General features: G+C 32.9%; 1 protein-coding gene across 2 annotated transcripts in view; it reads left to right on the top strand.

The window, feature by feature from the left end:
- LOC126890810 (protein D3-like) overlaps positions 1-20,343 on the top strand; it is a 201,488-nt gene that overhangs the window by 54,784 nt on the left and 126,361 nt on the right. The gene's annotated exons all lie outside the window — the stretch shown is intronic.

Here is a 20,343-nt window from a genome sequence, read left to right as displayed (position 1 = left end):
TTTTAGTTTTTCGATCTGACGTTCATTTCGCGAAATATTCGCTTTTTTGTGAAACTTTGTGACTCGCCCATCATTTCTTCAGATTTGGGAACACTTAATAATCGGAGGGGGCCAAGTCAGGAGAGTAAGCCGCATGAGAAAGTAATTAGAACCCCAACTCGAATTTTTGCTACTGTCACAACGCTCTTGTGAGTCGATGTATTGTCTTAGGTCTTGAGAACACTTTTTTCTTCTGCTTATGGAGTCGTTTTTCATTCATCACATACCGGAACTCACCACATAAATTTTGAAGACCCTGACATCAAAACTGTATTAAATTATATGTGATCTAAGTAAGTTAATGAAAAGTCAGAATAGATAGAGTAGAACACTTATAAAAAAAATTGTAACAAGCAATTGGACATCGTAAGTTCTAATTTTTCACAAAAAGTGACCGGAAGTTGAACCGGCAGTCGATATTTGAACCCTTCGTGTAACTTTTTGTCAGCTGATATGACGGATGAATTTTGTTCACCTACAGATATGGACGAACAGACAGGCATGAAACCGGAAGTATGTATTTGTTCTGGTCTTTCTTAGTCGTGTTGACCAATAGTTTGTACTATTTCGACGAATTTAAAACAGTACTTTCGGTTGCAACTCTGGAACAGGCAGTCCGAGGTCAAACTTCTCACATGTAATATCATATTTTGGTTATAGGCTTTCATTTGACACCTTATTTGTCATTCTTTCTGTCCTACTAATAGACGAGTTGTGTTTATTGACGGACAGACATGGATAATTCTAGGTTTTCACATTTAATGATAAAAACAATAATTATACAATTCAGTTAACCTGACTATATCATTGTGATAATGACTTCTTATCTAAAAGTGACAACGGCAATAATTGCCGTTGTAATAATTATTATTCCATTCACTCACGATAAAATATCGCAAAACCTCCAGATTTTAAAGAACCGCTTGGATTGACATAAAATTTGGCACACACGTAGCTAAAATGCCAAAGAAAAAAGTGAGATTATGCCGATATGTTCTCTTGTCCTGGATGTGACTTTCACCCCTTCTTGGAGGTGAAAAAACATACGTGCAAAATAAGTCCGGAAGTGGATAAACTGACTAATTCTAATTCTAAGCAAATTTTGTTCTATAAAAGTTTTAGGTCAATACTTTTCGAGGTATGTGCGAGTGAATATGTTTATTTTTCATAGAAAAACACGTTTTGGACGGATTTTCGCAAATAACTCAAAAAGTAAGTATGTACATATTTTATCGAAGAAAATATTCCTAGCAATAATATAGCTTATGAAAAAGAGGTGTCAGTATAAGGTCTGTAGACCCAGTAGAAGCAGGGTTGCAGCTAATGAAAAATAGGTTCTTATTCGTCAAATACCAAATCGAATATTTCAACGTAAAATAACCAAAAAAAATAAAGTACTTTTCGGGAAACACTCATCATAACTCTTTTAAAGTGTTTAAAAAAAAATTTTTTTGGTGTTTTTAAAACAGTTTCTAGCGTGAAAAGTAAGCAAGTTACGCTGAAAATAAAATCGTTCCCTTTTTTTTGGCAAAAGAAAGTCATGAAAATTAATTGTTACCGCTTCACACGTTACTTTAGATAAATGTATTGTTTATACAGGGTGTCTCCGAAAATAGTGCGTTCCTTTAAGGTGTGGATATAATACACAATTTAGAACAAAAAGGTGTTGTAACATTTTTTCCTAAAGTTAACCGTTTCAACAAAAATTACGTTGTTCTCCATAAGAGTAAATTTTTATTTTCATAAATTTATATGACCTGGCAACATGGCGTAGAAGAACCTGTGACTGTGAAATTTAATCTAATGGGACCCCTTGTTTATTTACTAATTGAGTATCAATTTGCATATCAAAATGTATTTTCGTTTTTTGGTCAAACGGCTGAATTTAGAATAAAATGTTATAAGACTTTTTTGCTCTACATTGTGCTTTCTATCTATACCTTTAAGGAACGCACTATTTTCGGGGAAACCCTGTATATGATCTGTAAGTTGCATTGGTTCAAAATGCTTATTTTTGAAAGGGGTTTTGTTGAAAGGCCTCGAACGAATCACTAGTCACGAGTATGTATATGCAAATTTTGAACAGCCATATCTTAACCAATTTTTGTCTTCCAGAAAATCAAAAAATTCCAAATATTTAAAAAAGCAACACCTACATTTTTTACTCTTTAAGATATTTGGTATCACTAATAATTTTTAAGTTATTTTGACAAAAGTCTTTTTTTCAAAATTAAAGATTTAAAAAAATTTACTTTAAAACCAAATTTTTCCACAAATAAGCACTTTGAACTGATGAAACTTACAAACACAAACAATACATAAAGTTACTTGTGAAGTGGTAACGATTAATTCCATTTGGGCTGTTAATTAGAGGGAGTTTTTAGAATATTTTTAACCAAAAAAAAGGAACAACTGTATTTTGAGAGTAACCTGCTTACTCTTGCTGCTGGAAACTTAAAAAAAAATAAAAATAAACGTTTTCTTAAACACTTTAAGAAAGTTGTAATAAGTTTTCCCAGAAAAGTGTTTCATTTTTTTTATTTCACGTTAAAATATTCGTTTTGGAATTTGAGATATAAGAGCTTATTTTTCACTATAGTCTGTTTTTAAACAAGAGGAGTCATTCAAATTTCCCGCGCCGTACACCTTGTTTGTAATTGGTACAACCTCAGGCAATTTTACTCATATCAAATTTTGACACTATTGGCATTTCATAGGTCAGTTTATTTATTTTATCAGCAATTTTTGTATTTTCTGCGTTCTTCCTTTTATTTTTAGATTTTTAGTCAAGATTACCGTCAAAGGCCGATATGATCAACCAAAAAAGAAGATTTATCTGATGATATTTCTAGTGACTTTCTTGGGTGTGAATCTGCCATTTAGTTTACCTACTCCTCTTGGTTTTAAAACAAAGCTTAGCAATAACTCTGCTTCTACTGGGTCTACAGACCTGACACATATACCATTTTTTCATTTTTTTATAAGCTATATTTACTATTTGCTAATTTTTTTCAATAAAGTACCTACTTTTTGAGTTATTTGCGAAAAACCGTATAAAAACGTTTTTTTTTTTTTTTGTTGAAAAATGAACATATTCACTCGCAAATATCTCTAAAAGTATTGACTTAGTGAAAAACGCTATAAAATAGAAGTTGCTTAGAATTAGTCAGTTTATCCAATTCCGGACTTATTTGAACGTATTTGTTTTCATACCCTATAACCGACGAAACTCACCTCCAGATCAAAAGCACATATCGGCACAATATCACTTTTTTTTCTTTAACATATTAGCTATAGGTACGTGTCCCAAATTTTATGTCAAACCAAGCGTTTCTTCAAAATTCTGACCAAAAACCCTAAGTAAATTAAACGAAAATATAAAATGAATTTTTCAAACAAATATTTTAAGTCGGTATGAGAAATTTTAATTTAACAGATGAAATCAAATAAACACAATTCAACTCGTAAAATATTTAGACCCTTGCTTGGTAATCCAGCTGAACAGGTAAAGAACCTACCTTTTATGTAGTTTATAATCTGAGAGGATGGAATATTTTACCAAAATATTCCATCCTCTAAGTTTACAATAGACCTTTTCTACCTGTCCTCAAAAGATCGGTATTTTTAACTCGTGGCAACGTCGAAAAGCGGCAAAATGATGGGAAATACACATTTTTATGTGGTGGAAGTCAAAATGGTTATGAAGTGTAAAAATTTTTGTATATAATTTAAATTTTTAAAATTAAAATTTTAGAAAACTGAGAACGATACAGGGCGTTAAAAAATGCGCTCAACAAACATACACGAATTAAAACTCGAAAATGATAGTATTTCTTGGTGATGCCAAATGACTGCAACATGAAAAGATGACATAATGATAGCGGGATGTATATATATATATATATAAAAACATGAGATGTAGATCCTTGAAACACACTCAGTGATCAAAAGATCCAAGGTTAATGGTTTGACGACCACTCGTACGAAATCAAACAGATGAAATAGAGAATGTGGAAAAATCCCCTTACGAACAATTCACACATCCACCATTTCGGGTTGGGAAAAATTTTTCGAATAGAATCAAAGATCCAAACACCAGTTCTTAGAAATGTGTTTCGCCCTCTTCAACCTCTCTGGGCTTATCAATAAAGATGAGAGGTTGAATATCTTTAGACACATTCCAATCAAAAAACAACATTCGAGACCTAGACATAGAAGGTGCGTAAATCTACGGCAAGTCCGACAATGACAGTCTCAAGTTTTAATTCCCTAATTACTTAAAGTAAGTAAAATATATGTTTAAAAACATGAGATGTAGATCCTTGAAACACACTCAGTGATCAAAAGATCCAAGGTTAATGGTTTGACGACCACTCGTACGAAATCAAACAGATGAAATAGAGAATGTGGAAAAATCCCCTTACGAACAATTCACACATCCACCATTTCGGGTTGGGAAAAATTTTTCGAATAGAATCAAAGATCCAAACACCAGTTCTTAGAAATGTGTTTCGCCCTCTTCAATTTCCCAACCCGAAATGGTGGATGTGTGAATTGTTCGTAAGGGGATTTTTCCACATTCTCTATTTCATCTGTTTGATATATATATATATATATATATATATATATATATATATATATATACAGGGTGTAACAAAAATACAGGTCATAAATTTAATCACATATTCTGGGACCAAAAATAGTTTGATTGGACCTAACTTACCTTAGTACAAATGTGCACAAAAGAAAAGTTACAGCCCTGTGGTATTATAATATCACCCTGTACAAAAGATGTTTAAAACTCATTCAAAGTCATTAATCCATGTAGTATCTGTTCTTGGATTCAATAACCGCAAGTAACATTGAATTGTCATGTTTTGTTATTATTTAAATGTGTATATAAACATTAACTCGGTCGAGAAAGAGTATTACGATTATTGATGTAGTTGGAAGGTATTCACGTATAGGATAGGTCAAGTTAATATTGTAAACAACTTATGTAGTGAATCATCGACTTCGAATTAAATATAATGTTATCGGAAAACCTGAGTTTTAATTAATTGGGACCAGAAGGCATAACAACACACTATTTAATACATGGCTGATCCTGCAGACTAGAGGAGGTCTTCTGAAAGGAGCAGAGATGGCGGCACCAGCTTGGAAACGGAGACGGCGAAGATGGACAGGAAACCCAGTGAGCGACAGTGTAAAGACAAAGTGGAAATAAAATGTAAGTAAGAATGTCTATCTTTATTAAAAATGCTTCCCTCGTTTTATATTATTATTGAACATTGAATATTTATCTTTGCTGATTTTTGAATAATTTATGAAGTATCGATTTTTTTTTTAAGAATATCTATAAATTTTGAAATATGAAGTGATTTTTGAATTGAATATTTTTATAGAAGTTTATTATATATGCTATTCTTGAATTTTTATTGAATTTTGAATTGTTATTAAATTTATTTGAAAAATCTCTATCCGATTTCGATTTTTAGTACGGTTATTTTTAAATATTGTATGGAATATCGAATTTTTTCCAAAAAAAATTCTATCGAATTTTGAGATTTGCACTGATTTTGAATATTTTTTTCTAACTTTTGCATATGCTATTATTAAATTTTTATTGAATTTTTGTCGAATATGTATACTATTATTGAATTTTTAGCCAGTTGTTTTTATTATTGATATTTATTGATTCTATAGATACATTTTAATCGATTTTGTGTTAAATTTTGTATGATATGAACCTGAATTAATAATTTTGTGTGATAAATGATATATAAATGATTTTTTTAATGAATAATGATTAGTGATGACATACAACAAACATTGCTATAAGCAAGAGATATATTTTTAACGAACCGACCTGATGAGTCGAGATAAGGAATTTGAAGAAGAACTATATAGATTAGAAGAAGAACTAACAATATTATAAGCTAAATATTATGAGGCAACTAGAGAAAATAAGAAACCCACTGCTCTTGTCAAATTAGGCAGGTACTAAGTGATTTATAGAAGCTTGAAAGCTTATTAGAGACCCACTCTGTGTTTTGAAGGGTACCTATTTTATTCAGGATTATTCGTGAATAAACAACGGCCTCAAAGCAAGGGATTGAGGTTGTGATATTTTTAGAAGAATTTGAACCGCATAAAATACCTATTTCGTGTTTTGAGTTAACTATACCACCTAAATGGTGCGTACAGATCAGGGCGAAAATTCGGGTTAATATTGGCGGAGAACTAAGACATCCGAGTGAAACCTCTTTTATTAAGGTAAAACGAAGGTATCGGAGCTAGTATATGAAGTGATGATTATGATGTTATATGAAATGATACATGAGATAAATGATATATGATTGTTATATGAAATATGTATATGAAGATGAATTATGTACACTGTAGAAGTGTTATTATGTGGAGAAAAATGAAGAAATATAGTTATAGTACCAGACAAGAAGAAGAGAGAGAGAAAAAAATAATTTTATTAAAATATGTGGGAAAAATGGAAGAAGGAACATAAAATTTGTCAGAAATGTCAAAATAAAGCAGAATTAAGAATAATATCAAATAAGTAGCTAATCATTGAATTGTGTTTAAGAATTAAAGTTGTAAATTTTTTTTCTCTAAAGTAATGTTAATTATAAATAACTTATTTTTAAATGTAGATAATGAATTCAGGTTAAATTTTCGCGGAAAATGGAAGTGTTTGAATTAAGGATAGACAATATCTTACAATAAGTGTTAGTAGATAGTAAGCAAAGGGACACAAAAAGTGAAGTTTTTAGAGAGATTAAATCTTTATTATAGGTACAAGAGAGTTATTAGAAGTTTTTTTAGAGACACATTAGAAATTTTTAGAGAGATTACATTTTTATTATAGGTACATTATTTTAAAGTTAGTAAGACATATATAAATAAATCAAAAGAAGACTGAAATAGGAATTATTAATAGAGTAAAGGATACATTTTTTTACTTATTCGAGTAATATTAGCTTAGCTTAGGACTTTTAGTTAGATACGAGATTTTTAGTTAGGTAGATTAGATTATTCTCCTGCTTATAGGAGATGCATATAGGCACTAAAAGACTATATTAAAAATCCCGATAGGTTTAGTCACTGTTTTTATGTGGACACTGTTTTGTGAATGGAGAAAAGACTAAAAAGCAAGACGGAACAGAAAGTGAATTAGTGATAATAATAAACAATTTTTAGGATTAAAAAAAACCGGTTTAAAATAGGAAAAAGAATATACATGTCAGGGAAAAATTGATTGATCTGAAACGTACCATGTTAGTTAGGATAGTTAGGAAATTTAATTTTTGAAAATAGTATTAGGTAACCATAAACATTTTTGTAAAAGGGAAAGAGGAGCATCACATTTTAAAAATATGTAATTTTAACAAAACGGGGAGGTGTGGTATTATAATATCACCCTGTACAAAAGATGTTTAAAACTCATTCAAAGTCATTAATCCATGTAGTATCTGTTCTTGGATTCAATAACCGCAAGTAACATTGAATTGTAATGTTTTGTTATTATTTAAATGTGTATATAAACATTATAACTCGGTCGAGAAAGAGTATTACGATTATTGATGTAGTTGGAAGGTATTCACGTATAGGATAGGTCAAGTTAATATTGTAAACAACTTATGTAGTGAATCATCGACTTCGAATTAAATATAATGTTATCGGAAAACCTGAGTTTTAATTAATTGGGACCAGAAGGCATAACAACACACTATTTAATACAGCCCTTTGAAGTTATATATTAATAGCACCAAGGGCCTTAAAGGCCCATGGCTTGAAAAGTTGTTTTTTCTTCATTTTCACGTTTCTTTATGTACTGAGATCTTCTCTGGCTTGATATGTGATTTTTCTCCATTCCTTCCTCTTATTCATTTTTCTTTTCTGACCCTGTAGCACCATTCTTTCCAAATCTTTTTCGACCTCTTGCTTCCATCTATTTTCCGCTCTTCCTCTTCTCTTTCTTGAAGCTATAGTGTAGTTTAGTACCCTTTTCGGAGTCCTCGTTTTTTGGCATCCTTTCAATGTGACCTCGCGATCTAAGTCTCTGTGCCTTTATCACTCATTTGAAGTTACAAAATGAAAAGTGATTTTTTCCAATATATCGAAAACAATGTGCTTTTGTGCACGTTTCAATTTAATTATTATTGTAGTACCATTTAAACAACGTTTTAAAAACTTTTTTGCCTCTTATTGCTTTTTCGAAAAGTCAATTTTTATCGAAATATTTTGAATATTTGTCAAATCCACCACATATTTGTATATGATTAAGTACGATTATGGAGACTTGGTAATAATATGCAAACTTATTTATGCTTTACATTTTTAGGTATATTTTGAACCATATTAAAAAAGAAGACAGACTCGATAAAACGTGCCTTATCGAAAAAATACAAACAGGCAAAAAAGTTTTAAAAACACTCTGTTTAACTAATGGTACCTCAGTAATAGTTTAATTGGAACGTACACAAACATTTGGGGGGTTTAAAGGAACAAAACCCCCATAAAATTTTTATGTAGACATATTAAAAAAGAAGTCGCAACTCGATAAAAACTGCCTTATCTGAAAAATACAAAGAAACAAAAATATTGAATTTAACTAATGGTACCACAATAATAAAATTGAATTGGAATATACACAAAAGTTTGGGAGGATTTAAGGGATCAAAACCCCCATAAAATTTTTATGGGGTGCACAAATTTCACCATAATTTTTCTTTAAGATATTCCTGCCATAATAATGCCACATGTCCATTTTCAATAAAAAATCGCTAATAGTTTTCGATATAATCGAAAAAATCGATTTTCATTTTGTAATTTCAAAGGGCTGTAACTTTTTTTATGTGCATATTTGTACTAAGGTAAGTTAGGTTCATTTGAACTATTTTTGGTCCCAGAATATGTGATGTAATTTATGACCTGTATTTTTGTTGCACCCTGTATATACAGCCCATTACGCACCACCTTAAAAATTGGGCATTTTGATGTCTCAAATTTCCTAAACCTGTTGTTGCATCTAAGTGATTTTTTTATAATATTCTAGCCTAGGCCCTAGGCTATATGTTACCTCCTTATGCTTGTCATGCACAGGGAGCTATACTGTAATATATATTATTGTAGGGGAGCAAAGTATGCTAAATGTGCAGTCACTCGAGCGCTTTGGGGACCTATTGGGTTGTGAAGAGTAGGTCCTAAAACCAAAAAAAGTTAAGCAAAGTTTTCCATTTTAGTGGGCGCTTGCCATTTTTTAATTTAATTTTCCATTTCCAACAATCGTTTTTTCCGATTATAACGCCATCTATCCATAATTCAAAAAAATGTTTCGAATAAAAGTTACTTATTTTTACGTAAGGAATCCAAATCTGCAAAAAAAATGAGGGCTCCTATTTAAGATTTTAAAGTAACCCCCCACCCCACATCCATGGGGGGTCGTGTTTGGTACCATTCGATAGATTTTTCAAAAATATTGAATAAGTGTATTTTACAGTTTTTCGATCTGATGTTCATTTCGCGAAATATCGCGGGATACGTACTTAAAATATTAAATTTACCCCCCACCCCTCTCCGTGGGAGGTCGTGTTTGGTATCATTCGATAGATTTTTAAAAAATATTGGGCTGATATTTTTTAGTTTTTCGATCTGTCATTCATTTCGCGAAATACTCGCTTTTTTCTTGTGAAACTTTGGCTGCAAAAAACCCCGCTTGGGCTCCCCTACCATTATATCACATCGCTCTCTATAGTAATGAGTGAGCCTGCACATACGGAACCATTTGTTTCCTGTCTGCAGGCTCACTCATTACTATAGAGAGCGATATGATATAATATACATATATTACAGCATAGCTCCCTGTGCATGACAAGCTTAAGGAGGTAACCTATAGCCTAGGCTATAATATTAGAAAAAAATCACTTAGATGGGACAACAGGTTTAGGAAATACGAGACATCAAATATACCCCATATTTAAGGTGGTGCGTTAATTTCTTGCAGAAGTGTATTGTAATTTAATGTAAATAATGTAATATCCAATAATTGTAATTTAATATAAGATGAAATATAAGTTCCTTAAAAAATATATTTTTTATTTCCCACAATACATTCTCCACAGGTCTAAATATCGTCGCTAGACGTCCACCGAACGTCCTTCCAGGACGTTAGATGGATGTTCGGCAGCAAGACATTGGACCAAACTGGGACATCCTATGAAGGCCCAAATGACGTCCACCGAACGTCCCCTCGGACGTTAGGTGGACCTCCATTGGACGTTTGGCAACTTGGCCTTTGGACCAAAATTGGACGTCCTGTTAACCCGCGAGTAGTCGCGCGGTGAGATAGAATCTCAATTTTTATTCTTTTTCGCGATAACTTGATGAAAAAATTTCGTAAGTGCCTCGAGGAAGGGTGTAGTAATGCGCAGGAATTTTTTTCTTCTTCTTCTTTTTGTGGAATTTATGGCTTTGGGGAGAGCCAATTAGCTTTAACCCGCGAGTAGTCGCGCCGTTAGATAGAATCTCACATTTCATCCTTTTTCGTAATACATACAGTAAAATTCGTCAGTAACGGCCACTAAAAATGAAAGAACTATTGGCCGATATAGAAAGGTGGACGGTATTGCCAGTTTTTGTAGTCTACATATAATTGGTTTGGGAAATTTTTAAACTGGTCGTTAGGACAGGTGGCCTATATTCGCAGGTGGCCGTTAACACAGGTTTTTTTAATAAAATTGTTAGAAATATATATTTTCAATGTAAAAAGTAGATAAAAATAGTACAAAATAAAAATTTGTTTTAGATTCGTATTTTGAGATAGAATCTCACACGCGACTATCGACGTTACAGAAGTGAGCGCGACTACTCCCGGGTTAAGGTCCAATTCACGTCCCCTAGGACGTCCGATTAAGGTCCCATTTACGTCCGATTAAGGTCCAATTTACGTCCGATTAAGGTCCAATTTACGTCCGATGAAGGTCCAATTTACGTCCGATTAAGGTCCAATTTACGTCCGATTAAGGTCCAATTTACGTCCGATTAAGGTCCAATTTACGTCCGATTAAGGTCCAATTTATGTCCGATTAAGGTCCAATTTACGTCCGATTAAGGTCTATTTACGTCCGATTAAGGTCCAATTTACGTCCCCTAGGACGTCCGATTAAGGTCCAATTTACGTCCGATTAAGGTCCAATTTATGTCCGATTAAGGTCCAATTTACGTCCGATTAAGGTCCAATTTACGTCCGATTAAGGTCCAATTTACGTCCCCTAGAACGTCCGATTAAGGTCCAATTTACGTCCGATTAACGTCCAATTTATGTCCGATTAAGGTCCAATTTACGTCCGATTAAGGTCCAATTTACGTCCGATTAAGGTCCAATTTACGTCCCCTAGGACGTCCGATTAAGGTCCAATTTACGTCCGATTAAGTTCCAATATACGTCCCCTCGGACCTTAGATGGACGTTCGGTAGCGCGACATTTGGACCAAAATAGGACGTATAAAGGACGTTCCTCGGACGAAAATGGACGTCCAAGGGACGTCCCTAAAGTCCGTGAAGGACGTCCAATGGACGTCCATTGGACGTCTTTGTGCTATTAGGGAAGGTGTCATTGAAAAAATAGAAAAACCAACTGAGTGGCTAAACCCATTAGTAATAGTTGAAAAGAAAAATGGCGTTTTAAGGTTGTGTCTGGATCCTCAACGTTTAAATAATGCTATACAACGAGAACACTTTTTAATACCTACAGCTGAAGAAATTGCAGTCAAGTTGTGTGACAAAGAATACTTCACTGTCTTAGATATGAAAGATGGCTATTTTCAAGTCAGGATAGATGATCAAAGTGCTGATTACACCGCTTTTGGAACCCCATTTGGGCGGTACCGATTTGTTAGGTTACCGTTTGGAATTTGCTCAGCACCAGAAGTTTTTCAGAGAAAAAACTTTGAAATATTTGGAGATTTAGATGGAGTGGGACTTTACTTTGATGATCTTATTGTGACAGGCTCAAATAAACAAGAGCATGATCAGAACCTAAAATTGGTCCTAGAACGAGCACTAACAATATTAAATTTAATAGCTCTAAAGTTCAGTTTAAACTAAAATCAGTAAAATTTTTGGGACAAATTTATTCAAAAAATGGAGTTCAATCCAACAAAAACTATGTTAGAGCAATTTCAGAATTGCCTAAGCCTAGTGATAAAAAAGGCTTATTGAGAATTTTAGGCATGGCGAAGTACTTGGGTAAGTTTGTGCCCAACATGTCAAAGGTAACAGCCCCATTACGTGATCTCACAAGGCTTGATGTTACATGGGAATGGGATAAAACCCATGAACAGTCTCTGTTCCAGCTTAAACACTTATTGACAACATCACCAGTACTGAGATATTTTAACTCTAAAAAATAAATTGAAATTGAAACTGATGCGTCAAAGGATGGACTGGGTGCATGCTTGTTGCAAGATGGGCATCCAGTGGCATTTGCATCTAGAAGTTTATCTAAAACAGAGCAAAAATATGCTCAAATTGAAAAAGAAATGCTAGCGATTGTCTTTGCCATTCAAAAATTTCATTATTTTGTATACGGACTGAAGGTCAGAGTTCACTTTGATCACAAACCGCTAGAAGCCATATTTAAAAAGGATTTAGCACGGATATCTCCAAGATTACAAAGAACTACAAACTACAAACAAAGACTACTTGACTATGATTTAATGGTCTCATACAGACCTGGAAAATATTTGAATATTGCGGACACACTTTCTCGTGCATTCCTCTCAGAAAAAGGATTTAAAAGTGACAAAGAATTTGAATATGCGGTGCATGCAGTATTCAAAAATATCCCCATGTCTGAAGAAAGGAAAGTACAGTTTGCAAATGAGACACAGAAAGATGAACATCTAAAAGCAGTAATTGAGTTCTGCATTAATGGATGGCCAGAGAGTAAACAGGAAGTACCAGAGTCTCTACGACATTATTTCAAAGTGAAAGAGAGCCTTATTTCCATAGATGGACTATTATTGATGTCTGATAAAGTCGTAGTGCCCCAGTCACTGCGTTTAGAAATGTTGAAATTGCTGCATGAGGGTCACATCGGCATTGAAAAAAGCAAAGCTTGTGCGAGAAAGATATTATATTGGCCAGGTATTAATTCTGACATTGAACATCCCATCAATGCATGCAGAGTCGCAATACATGTGAGTCGAATGCACACAAGCAACAGAAAGAAACTCTGCAACTGTACCCAATTGCTGAGCGCCCTTGGGAACGCCTAGGCCTATATATTTTTACATATGCTGGAAATAGCTACCTAGTTATTTTTTATTCATTTTCAAATTGGCTAGATCTGCATTTGATAAAAAATAAATCTTCTAAAGCTGTTATTGGAGTATTGGGAAGAGTGTTCTCTCCCAAGTAGCAATTTGTCGACGCGACAACGTTGTCTACCGCGTGGCAACGTTTTCTTACAACGTTGTTATTGCCTAAAAGACGACCCTATTCTGCACTGATTTGGTGAACGATTTTTGAGTTGTCTTGACGTTGCCTAGGCAACCTCCTGTTTAAGCAACATCGTTTCGTAACCGTTGCATAAGACAACTTAAGCGACTATAAAAAGCACCTGCGCGTGCAATGGCTGCTCAAGGAGTCAGACTAGTTATGTTTTTTTACCTATATTTTTAACACCTGTATGTAGTCCAGAAAGCCACTGCGCATCCGCTAGGAAAAATATTCTAATTCGTATTTTTTGCACAATCTTACTCAAAAAGGACCCCTTTTAACAAATTTGCATGTTGCCAGGACCAAAAGTTGGTCAAAAATTTTTTAAACGTTTTTTTTTTGTTTTTTTCCTAAAATTATTTTTTTTTGTATGGAACAAATTTTTTTTTAGGTTTTTTGGATCATTCCAAACAGAAAAGGTATTTAGTGACTTTTCTCTAAAGTTGATAGTTTTTGACATATAAGCGATTAAAAATTGAAAAATTGCGAAATCGGCCATTTTTAACCCTCAAAAACTATGTGAAAAGCTGAAAATTTGAATGTTGCCAAGGTAGGCAGATATTCGTTAAACATCGATTGATGAAATCCCGAAGAGTTTTTTGCAATACAGTATCAAAAACCCCTTTGTTTTTTAATTGCCAATCAAGCGTGCGCTACACTATTTTCCACCGTTGCATGTGTTTTACACATACAAAACAGTTTACTTTTTGGTTTTCGCATTCACCATTAGTCCAGAAAGCCACTGCGCATCCGCTAGGAAAATCATTCTAATTCGGATTTTTTGCACAATCTTACTCAAAAAGGACCCCTTTTAACAAATTTGCATGTTGCCAAGACCTAAAGTTGGTCAAAAATTTTTTAAACGTTTTTTTTTTTGTTGTTTTCATAAAATTATTTTTTTCGCATGGAACAAAATTTTTTTAGGTTTTTTGGATCATTCCAAACAGAAAAGGTCTTTGGTGACTTTTCTCTAAAGTTGATAGTTTTTGACGTATAAGCGATTAAAAATTGAAGAATTGCGAAATCGGCCATTTTTAACCCTCAAAAACTATGTGAAAAACTGAAAATTTGAATGTTGCCAAGGTAGGCAGATATTCTTTAAACATCGATTGATGAAATCCCGAAGAGTTTTTTGCAATACAATATCAAAAACCCCTTTGTTTCTTAATTGCCAATCAAGCGTGGGCGACACTATTTTCCACCGTTGCATGTGTATACAGTATGGTGCAAATGAAAGGAATAAATTCGTTATTTCGTAAACCGGTGACTTTAAGGAAAAATCCCAAAACAGGTCGGTTTTTGTTTTTAAGTTATGATATTGTGGCATATATAGTATACTAGTGACGTCATCCATCTGGGCGTGATGACGTAATCGATGATTTTTTTAAATGAGAATAGGGGTCGTGTGGTAGCTCATTTGAAAGGTTCTTCAATTCTCTATTCAGTAATATAAACATTTACATATTTATTTATACAGGATGTCCAATAATTTAATTTTTTTGTGAATTTGCCAAATGATTTAATTTAATAAAAAAATTTTGGACACCCTGTATAAATAATTATATACATGTTTATATTACTGAATAGAGAATTGAAGAACCTTTCAAATGAGTCAGCACACGACCTGTATTCTCGTTTAAAAAAATCATCGATTACGTCATCACGTCCAGATGGATGACGTCACTAGTATACTATATATGCCACAATATCATAACTTAAAAACAAAAACCGACCTGTTTTGGGATTTTTCCTTAAAGTCACCGGTTTACGAAATAACGAATTTATTCCTTTCATTTGCACCATACTGTATACACATGCAACGGTGGAAAATAGTGTCGCCCACGCTTGATTGGCAATTAAGAAACAAAGGGGTTTTTGATATTGTATTGCAAAAAACTCTTCGTGATTTCATCAATCGATGTTTAAAGAATATCTGCCTACCTTGGCAACATTCAAATTTTCAGTTTTTCACATAGTTTTTGAGGGTTAAAAATGGCCGATTTCGCAATTCTTCAATTTTTAATCGCTTATACGTCAAAAACTATCAACTTTAGAGAAAAGTCACCAAAGACCTTTTCTGTTTGGAATGATCCAAAAAACCTAAAAAAAATTTGTTCCATGCGAAAAAAATAATTTTATGAAAAAAACAAAAAAAAACGTTTAAAAAATTTTTGACCAACTTTAGGTCTTGGCAACATGCAAATTTGTTAAAAGGGGTCCTTTTTGAGTAAGATTGTGCAAAAAATCCGAATTAGAATGTTTTTCCTAGCGGATGCGCAGTGGCTTTCTGGACTAATGGTGAATGCGAAAACCAAAAAGTAAACTGTTTTGACATCGTATTGGGTATTTAAATTTATATGAAATAAATATATAAAGGACTTATTACCTGATGTGAAATTTATAAACGCATCTCAGATTACCGTCAAATATGGATATTTCACCTTTAAAAAACACACGCGCTCCTTTTTTTATGATATTTTTGACAAAAAATATGCAAATTTAAAAAATCAAATTTTAATATAAAAGTCAAAATTTATGTTAAAGATGTTCTGTATAAATTTAATGTATTGATTGTGCTTTTAAAGGTATCAGAAAATGCCTGCATTTTTTATATTCTGTGTTTTCATTTTCTTTACATCCCAAAAATCTCAAGTAAAACCAAAAGGGCGCATTAAACAATATTACCAATATTACTAAAAAAATACCTTATTACCAACCTTAGACGGATAAGACAACTTAGAAGTCCAATCGCCAACCAAACCCGGCTGCGCCGACTATCAAAACCATTTTAGAACGCACCCTCTTATTGGGTGACAGAGGTCATATGACCAGTGTCAAAAGTGTATCATTCTCATTAACAGCGTTGCCACATTTAGTAGATTTCTACTTTTTTGGTAGATTTTTGATATTTGTTTAAAAAATTCTAGTAGGCAATATTTTTTAGTAGATTTTTGGTATATTTCAACAGAATTTGATCCATTTTTTTCGAATCATGAGGAAACTATAATAAGTATTTTTGAAAAATTTAAACGCAGAATGAAAGACTGCATTATTTAGAAAAACCAAAACGTTTCTTTTGAACGAGATATTTGAAATTAAAAGTCACACTAAATTTTTTCTTTTTTTCACCCCTGTAACGTATTAAAATAAACATTATAGAAGTTTTCAGGGACTTTCAGTCCTCGGTAATAACGTAATCTTTCTTTGTGCGTTTAAATTTTTCAAAAATACTTATTAGTTTTCTAAGGATTCGCAAAAAATGAAAACATTTAAAATACATTGAACATTTTACCAGACGACATTTTGCGCCTATCCCCTTAAGTTAGCTGTGGTTTTTATTATAAAAGATCCCAAATATATGCCAAAAATCCTTAAGTATATTTTAGTTTTTGATTTAGTAGATTTTAGCTAAAAAATGGTAATTACCAGTTGGTGGTTTGGAATAATTAGGTTTCCAATTTTGTGGAATTCCTCTTGGGACATTTAGGACGGGTGTGCATATCACTGTATTACTGTATATTTACATGGCCTAAAAAGAATCTACTGATTTTGTGAAAACAAAACTACTGAAAGAGTTAAAACTGACCTGGCAACCCTGTCTACCAAAGCAGATACAAAGATTAAGGTTATCAAATCTCAACTCAAATCTACTGATAAAACAATGGAATGGAAACCAGCTATTAAAAAAACAAATAAACAGGTTGTTAAATAAATCGAAAATTTCCATCAAAATAAAATATATAATAATAAGAAAAAAATAAGGTTATAAAGTAAATTCTTTTTCTCCTCTGGAAGTTGCCGCAAACGTGTCATACCTCTAGAACAACACAGGGTCGTGACGTGACAGACAACTACAGTTTTCAGGACAGGACGTAAATTAGTTTAGCATTATAACATTTTTAAGTCGTTGCGATTGTTGAAAAAACTGAAGTGTGATATGTAGTTGTCACAATGGTAATAAATTAGTTGCCCGTACAACTACAGGTTGTATCATCGTAATGTCAGTCGGGGTAGGGGACGTTGGCCGAAATAACTGAAAATGCTCTCGGGCAACGTTGTAGACAGTGCATTTGTTTGTACTGACAACCAATGCGTCGAAAAATTGCTACTTGGGCTGTGTTTGGTTCACCAGATTGTATAACATGTGATAATATACCATTTGATAGTTTGTATTGTAAAAATTTTGCCAGAGAATGGAATTTCAAAATCATCACTAGAAGCCCGAATTATCCATTAGGATATTAGGATAAGCCCGAGAAAGGAATAGGAATAGCAAAAAATATAATTAAAAAATCAGTAAAAGAAGGTGATATTAAAATCTCATTACTTCAATACCGTAACACACCTCTCAAGCATATTGGTTACTCCCCGTCTCAATTGTTAATGAGCCGGATTTGTAAAACTAAAATACCTATCAGTTCAGAGTTATTGCAACCTAAGTTATGTGAAAATGTGCTTGAGAAGCTGCAACATAGGCGCAATACATATAATAAGTATTATAATAGAAGTGCCAAAGATATACCACCGTTAACAAATAATACTGATGTTACAGTATACAATCATGTTCAGAAGAAGTGGGAACTAGGTCAAATAGTTAGCCAACATGGGACACCAAGGTCCTATATGGTTTTAAATGAAAATAGAGACACAGTCAGATGCAACAGAGTAGATTTAAGAAAATCACTAAATGTGTTCAAAACAGCTTCTGAACATGATACTAAACAATGTAGTTTGTTCAATCCTGATTCAAGTGACCCGCCCCAGTGTGAATTGAATATCTTGCCCACTGAGCAAAGAGAGTCTTGTAGAAACCAAAGAGATAGTGTTCATGGATTGCCTCTTGTGGAGCCAGTCTATGAACCATCGCTTAAAACTACTAGGTCGGGTCGCTTTGTCAAACCCCCTGAATGCTTAGATCTATAAGAGGGAGGATGTAATATATGTGGTGCCACTGTTAGGCAACCAACATGACATAAGGCCGTGATGACATAACCTGTCATGATAGGCGTCAGTCAACATGTAGATGTGTCATGAAAAGTATAACAATAAAAGGTCTTGAATCAAACAAATTCTATTTATTCATCTTTATACCCTGGCAGGTTTACCAGGATATTACAAGAACGAACAACCGCTCATCTCTAGAATTCTACACAAGGACAGGTGTAAGACAAGGTGGTGTTCTGAGTCCTTTGTTATTCATCACTCCCCAAGTAGCAATTTGTCGACGCGACAACGTTATCTACCGCGTGGCAACGTTTTCTTACAACGTTGTTATTGCCTAGAAGACGACCCTATTCTGCACTGATTTTGTGGACGATTTTTGAGTTGTCTTAACGTTGCCTAGGCAACCTCCTGTTTAAGCAACATCGTTTCGTACGCGTTGCATAAGACAACTGAAGCGACTATAAAAAGCACCTGCGCGTGCAATGGTTGCTCAAGGAGTCAGACTAGTTATGTTTTTTTACCTATATTTTTAACACCTGTATGGTGAATGCGAAAACCAAAAAGTAAACTGTTTTGACATCGTATTCGGTATTTAAATTTATATAAATACATAGAAGACTTATTAACTGATGTGAAATTTATAAACGCATCTCAGATTACCGTCAAATATGGATATTTCACTTTTAAAAAACACACGCGCTCCTTTTTTTATGACATTTTTGACAAAAAAATATGCAAATTTAAAAAATCAAATTTTAATATAAAAGTCAAAATTTATGTTAAAGATGTTCTGTATAAATTTAATGTATTTATGGTGCTTTTAAAGATATAAAGCACCATAAATACATTAAATTTGTACAGAACATCTTTAACATAAATTTTGACTTTTATATTAAAATTTGATTTTTTAAATTTGCATATTTTTTTGTCAAAAATGTCATAAAAAAAAAAAAAAAAAAAAAAAAAAAGATGGTGCTTTATATGGTGCTTTTAAAGATATCAGTCCGGTCCTGGTAAAGAGACAGTGAGGTCGATTTAAATCCGCTCCGCAAAAAAACTTCAAATACGGAAGCTTTGCGAGCAGAAAAATCACCAAATTATTTGCAAAGTGTAAATAAGTGAGTTAAGAAATTTACAGTGTAAATTTAAAAAGAATATTGAAAGTAAGATCCATACATTATTAATCTAACCTAGTTTTAATAAAATTATATTTTAACTACTAACAGTAAAATAATTACAGTCATAGTCAAGTTTTTTGGCACTGATAAGAAGTCAAGGTCCTATGGGTGGACTAGCCGAAGCTGCTTTCAGCAGTGGTAATTACTAATAAATTGATTTAATTATAATTAAGGTACTTCGGTATCTATCTATCGAAAAATACAGAGTCGGCTTTCTGAACGAAAACAAGAAGATATTGAAGAATAAGAAGATATTGAAGAATAAGAAGATATCGAAGAATAAGAAGATATTGAAGATAAGAAGAAGACATTGTTGATAAATCTAATTTATTCAAGTGAACATTAATTGTTGATATAAATAAATAAATAAGATATTAAATGGTATTTAAATAGTTTTATAATTAAAGTAAAAAATTGAATAATATATAAATATTTTGTAATTAAAGTAAAAATTTAATTAATTTGATTTAATCAAGTAGGTTTTAATTTGATTTAATATTTGTATTTATAAATACATACCTACTTTAATAATTTGAATAGGAAGAAAGATGGCGGATGGTAATGATAGCATTAATGAGGACGGTAAAAGAAAAAGCAAAGAGGAGCCAGATATATTTAGCAGGAGTAGAAAAGTGAACCGAACACCAGACAGGTCGAAACCATC

The sequence above is a fragment of the Diabrotica virgifera genome, chromosome 8 (assembly GCF_917563875.1).
Source record: "Diabrotica virgifera virgifera chromosome 8, PGI_DIABVI_V3a".
Lineage (NCBI taxonomy): Eukaryota > Metazoa > Arthropoda > Insecta > Coleoptera > Chrysomelidae > Diabrotica > Diabrotica virgifera.
This window is presented reverse-complemented; position numbering and strand designations above follow the sequence as displayed.